Source organism: Mustela nigripes, chromosome 6 (assembly GCF_022355385.1).
Source record: "Mustela nigripes isolate SB6536 chromosome 6, MUSNIG.SB6536, whole genome shotgun sequence".
NCBI classification, from domain to species: Eukaryota; Metazoa; Chordata; class Mammalia; order Carnivora; family Mustelidae; genus Mustela; species Mustela nigripes.
Genome location: NC_081562.1, coordinates 87,159,766 through 87,170,672, shown reverse-complemented (window position 1 = coordinate 87,170,672; position 10,907 = coordinate 87,159,766). Strand labels below are relative to the sequence as shown.

General features: G+C 49.0%; 1 pseudogene; it reads left to right on the top strand.

Annotated features, from left to right (window-relative positions):
* Nucleotides 1-418, top strand: part of LOC132020341 (keratin, type II cytoskeletal 6C-like) — a 7,060-nt pseudogene extending 6,642 nt beyond the window's left edge.
* The last annotated feature ends 10,489 nt before the right edge of the window (nucleotides 419-10,907 follow it).

The window sequence follows — 10,907 nt, the reverse complement described above, 5'->3', positions numbered from 1 at the left end:
TTGGACAAGTCAACATCTGTAAGTACCTTTGCTCACCTCCTTCCCTTTCCTTGTGCTCCTCTGACTGGACTGAAGCTGGCAGAATGAGCTCACTGTGTCCTGTGTGTCTTTATCCCTCTCTCCTTCACAGCTGTGGTGCAGTCCACAGTGTCTGGCAGACACGCTATGGCAGCGCTGGTGGCTATGGCAATGCCAGCGGTATGGGCGGTGCCACTGGGTCTCTCAGGACAAATGGGTCCAATCAGGCCTGGGCAGAGGCAGCAGCTACTCCTATGGCAGCGGCCACAGCCTTGGAGCTGGCTTCAGTTCCAGCAGTGGCAGAGGCATGGGGGGTGGCTTCAGCTCCTCTGGAGGTAGCAGTTCCACCATCAAGTACACCACCACCTCATCTTCCAGCAGGAAGAGCTACAAGTACTAAGTCCTGCCATCGGCTCTTGGTCCCACGTTGTCCCCGTCTACAGCTGCATTGCCCTCTCTCAGGCCACGTCTCCTCTCTTCCCTCCAACTTCCCTTGGTGCCTGAGTTACAGCTGATGTGTCCTCCTTCTCATTTTCACTGTCTACACCAGCTGTATCTGAGCTCCCATCATTCACCATCAGAAGGTTAAAAATCACTGACACTCAGACAAGCACATGTCCATTTGATGTGCCCATCTTATGATCTGCTGTCTCTGTCTTCCACGATTCTGGGATGAAAATGACCTATGCCCCTCTTGAAAACCGAAACTCAGTGTGGATCGTGCTACAGAATAAGGATTCTTCCCTTTGATTTCTAACTGTCCTGCCCATTGGAGCTACACTCAGGAGTTCCCCATATGACAAGCTGTTATCCCCCCTTGAACTGTCCCTCAATAGTATTGACACAACCCTCTCAGGCACACATTTACAGTCCTGCATAGACCTGCAATGCTTGCTTTCTGCTTTCTGCTTTCTTTCATTGTGTTAAATAAAGCATCAAATAACAATTCTATCAGATTTTGCAGCTGATTATGTATTGGTTCTGAAACTGCCCCATCCCCACCTGATCCTTGTCTTTGCGGAACCTTCTCTCAGCTCCACTGACAACTTATCCTGCTTCATACTGAACTCTGTCAGTCAACATTATGTGATACTAGTTATCCTGTGGGCGGTATGACTCCCAGCAACTATTCAGCCCTCTGCCACTCAGGGCTCTTTCTCAAAATGGAATCTTCTAAAAAGCTTTAGGAGAGAAAGGGAAGTCGGGATCCTGGAAAGTAGATTAGCATAATCTGATAACTGAGGGGTTTTGTTTTTCCAACTGGGTCACTCGGTAGCTTGGTCCTCAGCCTCGTCTCCTCCACCCAAGCCCCAGCCACCGGCAAGAAAACACTGCACTGATCCAGCAGGACAGAGGCCAATTGATAGGAAGGTAAAATGCTTGGTTTGGCTCTGTGATAAAAAAGATTTGCTGCAAAGTTGCTTTTTAAGTAACTTCTCGGATCCATCAGCTGAACCAATAACCCTGTGGGGTGGAAGCATTGAAAGCCTGGGAGCAGAGCAGTAAATGAATTGAAATAGGCTCCTTTGCACGCAAAGGCATTAGGGTCACACTGAAAAACTTGACACATGCTGGTTACAATCCATAGAACTGTATACCTAAACACAGGGAATCTGACTCTTTTTAAATTAGGTCATGATTTCCTTGAAACAAAGTGAAGCTGTCAAGAAATTAATAGAATGAGCTAATAAAACCTCCAAGCAGTGTTGGTTGGAGACTTTGTTTTGAAGTGCTGTTGGCAAAAGATGAGACTGAAAGATGGTCCATGTTGACAGATGGCTCTCAGATTAGCACGGGGGCGGTTCTGGCTGGGAAACACTCTGCTTTTGTGATAGGACACCCAAAAGCCATTTTCAGTGTAAACTTCATGCAAGTTCTGGCAAGTGAAAGCAGATAGTGGAGGCTCATTCAAATCTTCCCAGATATTGGTGTCAGGGTTATAATTTTGACTTTTGCCCAGAAATGGGCTTCCTATCTTTTAGGCTATGTTTGCACAAGTTTATTCTAGAATATGGCTACCAGACTTTCCATACCGAGTTATCTGTATGCAAGGGAATAAAATGGAAGAGAAACTTTCACAAGAAAAATAACAACTGATTCTGTTATAATATTTTGCTAATTTGAAGCCATAGAAAAGACCTTCTCCCCCACCACCCCCTGGCCATGAAGCAAGCTGCAGTCTAGCCTTATTCCATGGTTGTCTACAGGTAGGAAATGGTCTTGCTACTGAACAGGTTAGGTTGCTAGGCAGAAGTTTGGAGCTGAGGGAGACTTTGGAATATTAGTGACCTCCCTACCCTTCTATTGTGCAGCTCTAGAGTTTGAGGCCAAGGGTTTGGTGGTAGAGGAGCATAGGAACTGCCATGCTGAACAAAATCCCAAAAGCTGACAAGGAAACTTCCCAATATGCCAGGCTCAGACTCCGGTTCTCCTTCCCCGTTTGAGAAGCTCCATAACAGCTGGTTACCCTACAGGCTTCCCTCATATCCTCGAGTAAAGCCCAAATGAGTCCCAAGTTCTGCAGAGGCCAACTGCTTACCAGAGGTTTGATACTCAGGGCAGGCATTACTATCCCAGTTACCTATGAATTGGACTACCCAGCCAAAACAGAGGCCATACAGTTAAATTTCAATTTCATGTAAACAACATAAGAAATTCAGTATGTCGCAAATATTGCACAGAACAGATTTACACCAAAAAATTATGTATCATTTATCTGAAATTCAAATTGAACTGTATATCTTGTATTTTTGTTTGCTGAATCTGGCAACTCGACCTACGAAGTAGGTAAATCTGTCCTCATATTGACCTGCAGACAAGGGCATTGGTGGTTGGGCTGCTGCTCTGGATTTCTATTGTAAAGAGGCAGACAGTAGGCAAGGACCAAACTTCAGACCCTTCCCTCCAAACAGCCCCCTCCCCCGGCTACCTCAAGCTTCAGTCCCAGGCTGCTGCTGCTACTACCTGCCCCTATAATCAGCTCAAACAGCCTCAGAGCCCCCTGGGCTTCATCAGAGTTTTTGTGGTTGTAACTGGTAGTTTTTAGTTCCCAGGCCTTCCATGTGTTTCTAAAATTTCTCAGGATTGATCCTGAGGGAGGGAGACAAACCAGGTCCAGCTGGTTACCCATCTTAGCAGGACTTTGAGCCATGGATTGTATTTAAAGGACATTGTGCTTATTTATTCTATATGTGACTTATTAAAAGACATTAGCTTGGAAAGAAGGATGAAAGTAAATAAGTTAAAATAATCATAGCAATTGATACTAAAGATATAGCTGGTTACCCTACAGGCTTGGATAATGGCTCTTTTCCTTTTTGTACATTTCTGCTACATAAAGGTAAACATCCTCATTTCTATCCCCCCCAAACACACACAGACATTTTAAATAAAGAAAAAATTAAGTTATACTTTATTTAAAACTAAAAAATACCACTTTCATTACGTGCTGAATTCATACATTTTCTCTTCTGCTCCATTGATCTCATTACGTGATCACACCATTGTAATTACTAATGCTTCCTATTCCATGTTGGTTTCTGGTACAGCAATTCCTACTGTTTGTTTTCAGTCTTCTCTAGTCATTCTTGTGCATTTGGTTTCATTGGTACTGTTGATGTTGGGTCCCTAGGCACCTCAAAGAGTTTTTGTGATGAATGAGAACCCTTTCTCTTCCATTGTATTTTCTTATCACTGGAAGGCAGTGCCTGAGAATTACAGATTTCTGGACCCACTCACATCATTATACTTTATCCCAGTTACAACGATGAGGTTAAATGAGTAAGAGGCAGAACTAATATCCAAGGACTGATCTCCCTCCTTTCAGAATCTCTCTCTCCCCCAGGATTAGAGAGGTATGTGTGGTCTTGCCCAGGACTCTGGCTCCATCACAGGGAGAGGCACAGGAGAGGAGGGACTGAGCTTGCCTTCCCCTACCACTCCAGCCCTTCCTTGCTTTGCCTGCCCTCTGGTGGAAGTGTTATACCATGGGGTGCTGCCAGCAGACACCGGAGTGGGCCCCTCACCTAGCTGGGGCATCTGCCCGCATCTGCCAGATGATGACCTCAGCTGGTGACATACTCACACACTGAGGGCAAACACCAAGCTGCGCTGCCCTTCAGCTTGAGAACCCCAGCCCACACTGGAAGGAAGAGGAATGACTGCTTTTACAAAGCTGGCGAGCTTACGGCTCTCTCCTCCCCCAGCTCTGGACTCTGTCCAAGCTTTATTTTGTCTTGCCTTTCCCTGAGAGCGCTTGCTTGTCTATGAAACCTTATGTTCCCTACTCTGACTTCTCATTCATTCTTCAGTGATGAGGGAGTGATGAGTGGAATGTGATTGTCTTTAGCCTAGGTTAGCCTTCCTTCACAAAATATCTCCCAAATATATGCCCTGTGTGGCTCAGCAACCCAACAAAGCTACCCAGCAATACAGTTTCAGATGGTCGGTGGCATAGCCAGATCATAGACACTGCAAATAATTTAAAGAAAGGAGGAAACACTATTAAGTTCATCTTGGATTCAACTGAATCCTGTGCCTACCCTTGAAAAAAAAATTCCTTTTACCTGGCAGAACCAGAACACACATACACATGTGCAAGCGTGCACGTGCGTGCGCACACACACACACACACACCGGAAGACAAGGACAGTGTGTGCAAAATTATGAAGTTATGTGAGCCATGTCAGATCCACTTTGGAGAGGCTAGGTGGATATTGGTTCCTTCGAGGGGAAATTAAAAAAAAAATTTTTTTTATTAAAGTATAAGGTATTATTAGCCCCAGGGGTACAGGTCTGTGAGTCACCAGGTTTACACTTCACAGCACTCACCATAGCATATACCTTCCCCAATGTCCATAACCCCACCCTCTTCCTATCCCCCTCCCCGCCGGCAACCCTCAGTTTGTTTTGTGAGATTAAGAGTCTCTTATGGTTTGTCTCCCTCCTGATTAAGAGGAAATTTTTTTAAGATGTAGGAAAATCATAGTTTAAAACCAAATCCTTAAATACCACAATGCCTAAACAACTTTATCGGGATGCAGAACATAGGTGCTTATCTCAAGAGACATTAAATGCTCCAGAGAAAAACCAAACCAAAACAAACAAGAAAGAACTCCATTTATTGCAGAATCATATCTTCTATATCATTCCAGGAAGAAACTACAGAAGTCTCACCATTTCTCTGGAGAGAAGATTTCCCTGTTGACCATTAAATTCCAGAGACCCTCGGATTCTGAGTTAACTCTTCTAGCTGAGGTTTAAGGGTATCAGCTGGCGACTCCAACAACAACCAAGAAACTGGTCTACTGTAGTGCTCTTCCCCGCTCCCCATACCTCCTATTTCCCAATTCCCTCATCATATTCATTAGTCTCTGGGCTCACTCCAAGTTGGCCAACTCTTGCTTAATAAACCAGCCCTCAGGGGGAGGGGGGAAGGAAAAGCATTTTGATGCATTCCTTTAAAAGGAGTTAGTGTCTCTCATTGGCCCAATGGGAGCATACCCAGTATACCCACCACAGGAAATCACACAGAGGCTGCTGAGACACCTGCCTGTGGGGTCACGCCCCCTTTCACCCCTTTTCCGGGAAGGCAGGTCACAGCAGCGTCTGGGCTGCTCAGATGAAACCTGCATCAAATACGTGGTCCTGGGCCTTTCAGAATTGCTTCATCCCAACTGATTCCAGAAACATGCTTGGTTTTGCACCCTTGAAGCCCCCCCGCAAAGCTGCGTATCCATCCATTGCCCTTTGAGTGCACACAAAGAAAGCCAGCTAATTTGAAGTGTCCTCTGCTGCGTGGCTTCCTCTAAGAAATGGTTTGTGGTTTTTTTTTTTTTTAATTTTGTAATCATGAGCCATTCTTTTTTTTTTTTTTTCATTTTTTACCCTCTGTCTCTGGGCTTTCGAGTGTTTATCCCTCTTAAAGCAGAGCACAAAGAGCTACCTGCTCTCCAGTGTACCTTGACTCAATCATTCCAAGCTCAATGGCTCTCAGTTTCCTGACATCATCATCCATTGTCACTGACCTCAGCATCAGTGTGTGCTCACATGGTGCCCACAGGGCAGCTGGCAGTCAGGTGGCCCAGTGTGACAGCCTTCATGAGGCAGGGACTCTCAGGCCCTCCAGGGGATGGTGGAAAACACAGCCCCACATCCAGAAGCAACTGCCCATAGAAACTCCCTGGTGAATGATGCAGCAGAGATGTCTCACATAGTAAGACACAACTTTACAGACAAGTGGGTGTGCGTTCAGCAGATAAATGCAATCCCATCTTGAGTATCCACAGATGGATTCACTCTGTGATTTATCCGTGAGAAATGCTAGACCAAGCCAGTGTCCCAGTCTCTCCTTGTACACTCGGGCTGTGTTCTCATACGTGTGCCATAAGCGTGGCCTCTGGAGCCCACAGGGGGAGTCAGGCTCATGTGAAGCCCTCAAGGTCTGTCCTGTGATCAGATCACAATGTGCACGGTTTGAACTGCAGATCTTCGGTTCTGTTCTAGGGCCTCTTACACGACTCTCACTGCACCACAGGCGTCCATTTTCTCTTCCTCACAGCCCAGCAGGCCTGTGACGGGAAGAGTCACATGGGACAATGGCTGTATGTCTAGCACACTGAGGAGTGCTGTGGCATGGGTCCAGACCCTGGGCAAGGGAAGAGAAGACGACAGTCCTGGTTCCAGCCTTACTCTCCACTTCATGTGGGACTCCAGGACCTCGCTCTCCTCATCCAGAAATGGGGAACCTCTTGAAGGCGTATGTCATGAACTTTTCTAGAGCTGAAGTGAACAGCAAGGGCCAGGGGGTCTAGACCCCAGATCATGGCCTGATCTCCAAGGAGGAGGGGTCACTTCCCGGCATCCCAGAGCTCCCCATGCACGGGCCGTGCCTGCTTGTGTTCACACAGTGACTCCGTATCGTCGTGGCTTCTTTACTTGAGGCAGTGGGGATAACAGCATCTCCTCTGCGGGAGTAGCCCCGTACCTAGTACACTGTAGGTCCCAACAACTGTTCTTTGACAGAATAAATGAACAAATGAACAGATGCACCTTGGTTGAAGGCACCAGTCAGCAGTGCCCCTCAGATGTGACCAGGAGTGAGGGATGACACTGGAAGGCAAGAAGGAGGGAAGGTCTTCCATGTTATCCAAGTCCTGAGGTAGTGCCAAGCCCTAAATGGCTTCTGGCTGTTACTTCCCAGCTGGTGACAAATACCCCAGACCTCGACAGCACCCCCAAGCCCTGGAAGGAGCCAATGGATGGTGTCAACAACCTCCCATGGTGCAGCAGTGTCACCCAGCCCACCCAGCCTGTTCCCATGGACCGTGGCAGCGTGCCATTCCACCTGTCCAGGGCTTCTGGGTATTGTGCTCTCTATTCACAGAGGTCCAGGAAGAGCCATAGGGGGCATTCTGGTTGCCCCCACTTTCCTCTGCCAGCAGTGTCCCTGTTTGGCTGCTCCTCCTTGGCACCAGCGGGAGGGACCTGGTGAAGCACCCTGATCCAGGGAACAAATGAAGCCATTAAAGTGGTCAGAGGTGGCAGCCAAGACACACCTGAAGCCTGTCTTGTCTGAATCCCTGTGCCTGCTTTCTGTGGGACCCACAGGGGGACTGGAGATGCTGGCACCGCACCATCCCATCCCCCCAGGAGGGGACCCAGCTGTGCTTCCTGGGCAATGGGGGCTTTTCTCACTGGCTGTGAAGTGAAGGAGGCTCCGGGCAAATGTGGGCAGCCCAGGGAATCAGGATTCCTTCTAGGCTACCAGACAGCTGCAGCGCCTTCAGATGGCTCTTGTCCTGGGTGCCCTCATCGCTGAGGCTCCTTAGGGCTCAAAGACCTGGCCCTACTCCTTCATGTCACTTCTCTTCCTAGACATACCCAGTCTCTAGATACACCCAGTTGCTACCACATTGCATCAAGACTGTTGTTCCGTGAATGTTCTTAAGACATGCGTGTCCGTGTGTTCATGCTTCGCACGTGCACGTCTGTTGGGTGTCTGGAGAACTTGATTTTGGAGGGAAGGGGCTGTTCCACCACCACTTAAACACAAACTTGAATGAAAATAACATCCCATTTTGCCACTAAAGTTGGCTGAAGGGGACTTGAGGGCTGCCCTCCCACTTGCCAAGGCACGCGTCTGCCCATCAAATCTGGGCCCCGGGGAAAGGCCTGCTTATATGGACAGTAGAAAGGAGCGGATCAAGCGAGGTCTGGCCATGAGCAAGGAGAAATCCCAAGTGGTGAATCTTGGTGGCTTCTTGAGAGCGACAGGCACATCTAGTGCCCTTTGGACAGCAGTGATTGCCTCTTAAGGCAGTGGGAAGGGGACCGTGGGATGGAGAGTCTGACCCCCTCAGGGGCAGGCCGGTGGTGCCTCTCAGATGTCCCAGACATGAAGGGAGTCAGCTGCCCTGGCATGCACCAACAACCCAGGTGGGAAAGGATTTCTGGTTGCGACGTCTCCGGCAGCACCACAACAGAACTCTCTTCTCTCCATTCAGTCACTGGGAGTTGTAAACTGGCAGAGCCACATGGGGTGCCCCCCGACCTGCCCCGACAACCTCAGCTCCCCTTTCTCTTTCAGCACATAATCCAGGAGGAAGGTGCTGTGCACACTTAATTCACCACTGTATCTCCCAGTGCCTGGAACAGTGAATGTCTGTCACACTGTAGATGTTGAGAAATAGTTATTAACTAGAGGAGCGGTCCATCCCTGTGTATGGAAGGATTGGGGGAATGGGTGGTTTGGGGCTTGGGTCCTCTGAGATTGTACACAGAGACTTGGCTCTGTGCCTCAAAACTGTCTGCTCTAAGGAATTACCTAATCTCTTCTGTCCCCACCAAGCCTGCCTTACCTTCTCTGGCCTTGGCTGGTTGGAAGCCAAAGCTCCTTGGTGTGCCCCGCCCCCCAACTCCTTTGGCCTCGGGAGGCATGCCTCTGTGCCTTCATTGCCTCCTCCACCGACTTCCACAGCCCTGACTGCCTCTCTAGCCTGGTCTCCTTGAAATCTACCACCACCAAGGACCTCAGTGTCCCTCTGGGGATGGGAGAGCCCACCCTGAGCTGGATGGATGGGGAACAGCCTGGGGCAGCAGAGCACACACCATAGCCCTTGACCCACCACTCCCCAAAACCTCCAAAAAATTCTTCCGGACAGACCCAGGAACACCGTGTTGTAGGAACTCAGCAGACGTGGAGAACAGAGAAGAGTATGTAGTTCTTTTCTGAACTAGTCAACCTAACTTGAGTGAACTGCACCTTCCATATGGAGTGGTAGGAGGCAAGTCCGGGGGGAGGGGTGGTGGTGGAAGAAAAACACCCTTAACCCTCAGGGGTACGCTAGCTCCTGGACCACCAGAAAACCAAAGCGGTGGAAATACACAGTGGCAGGCAAGCCTGAACAGGTAGTCTCAGGAAACATGCAGAAAGGGGTCAATACCTGAGTGCGGTTCATCTGAGAAGCCTTCTTGAGGGTGAGTTTTAGGCGGAATTATAAAGGAGGTTAATATCAAAACAGACAACCTTCCATGGCAGAAAGGAAAGAAGATGGTATTAATAGTCTCAAGTTTTGAGGTTTTGAAGGGGACAGTGACACAGGCTGTCAGGGAGGCTGGGGTGTCCTCGGCATTCATGTAGACATCGTTCACTGGAGAGAAAGCCACCATGAAGGCCAAAGGCCACAGAAGAGCCAGTAAAAGAAGAACAAAAGCCAGAGGGTTATCCATTTCCATCTATGTCACCAAAGTCCGTGAGGGAGACAGTCCAGCTCTGGAAACAGTCCGGGTGGAAAAATTAGAGAGAGGAGGGAGGGGAAGAAGGGGGCCGTCCCAGACACACGATAAATGGAAACAGGATGAGAGGTAATGCCTGGGAATAGGGCTCCCCAAGAGGGCATAGGGAAGAAAGGAAGGACCCAGGCAGGAAGGCGGACTGGAGTCAGCTCCCACACGGGAAGTGTGAGGGGAGAAAGTGCAGGTGGCCCCCATTGCCACAGGCTACAGCGCTCCCTAAACCTCTCCACCGGCCTCTGTTGGTGGAAAGCTCTGAAGGGTTTCCTCAGCACAGGTCAGGAAATGAGTGTCTCTTCTCTGGGAGAAAGATTATCATGAGGTGAATACGGAAAACAAAGACAATTATTCTTTCCGCCCCAGACGCATGAACCACCCGGCTCAGACCTGGGCACCCCGACAACCTGGTGAGAGAACTCCCATGCTCCTCTCGCCCTGTATCAACAAATGCTATGATTCATAGGTTCCCTATGGAAACTGAGACTCTCAAACAATCTATCCACGGAGGAGAGCTCCCCCCACCCCTGCTCGCCTCAGCCACAAGGAGGAAAGAGCTCCGTGAACCAGGGCCAAGCTGTCATTCCAGGCCGGTGAGCGTCAGCTAGCCCATCGTTCCACGTGTGTCTCTGAAAGGACACCTGTGTGGGAAGACCATGGAATCTGGCTCAACTTCTCCATAGCTGGGTACCACTGGTCTGTTGAAGTTACCATTCAGGGACGCAGTTTCCGGCACCTGAATATACTGCCATTCCTCTCTCATTTTGCTAGCTTTTGAAACCAGTGCAAGGAGCAAGCAGTCAGCAAGATAAAAGAAAACCTAACAATTTCTCTGTTTGGCTCCCCCACCCCAGGGTAGAAGCAGTGGGGTGAGAGGAAAAGAAAGGGAAGACCAGAAGTTTGCAGGTTTCCTATTGGTTTCCACTGACAGGGATGTGGGCTCAGTCCACAAGACGAACAGGGAAAAACAAGACAAATTTCTTGGGCACCCTCCACTCAGTGCAACCCCCAGAGCTCTTACGATCAAGACTGAAAGCCAGGGACCCCCGGCCTTCAGCCGGAGTGACCAGTCTGGGAAGTTTCTGGAATAAGGCAGCCTC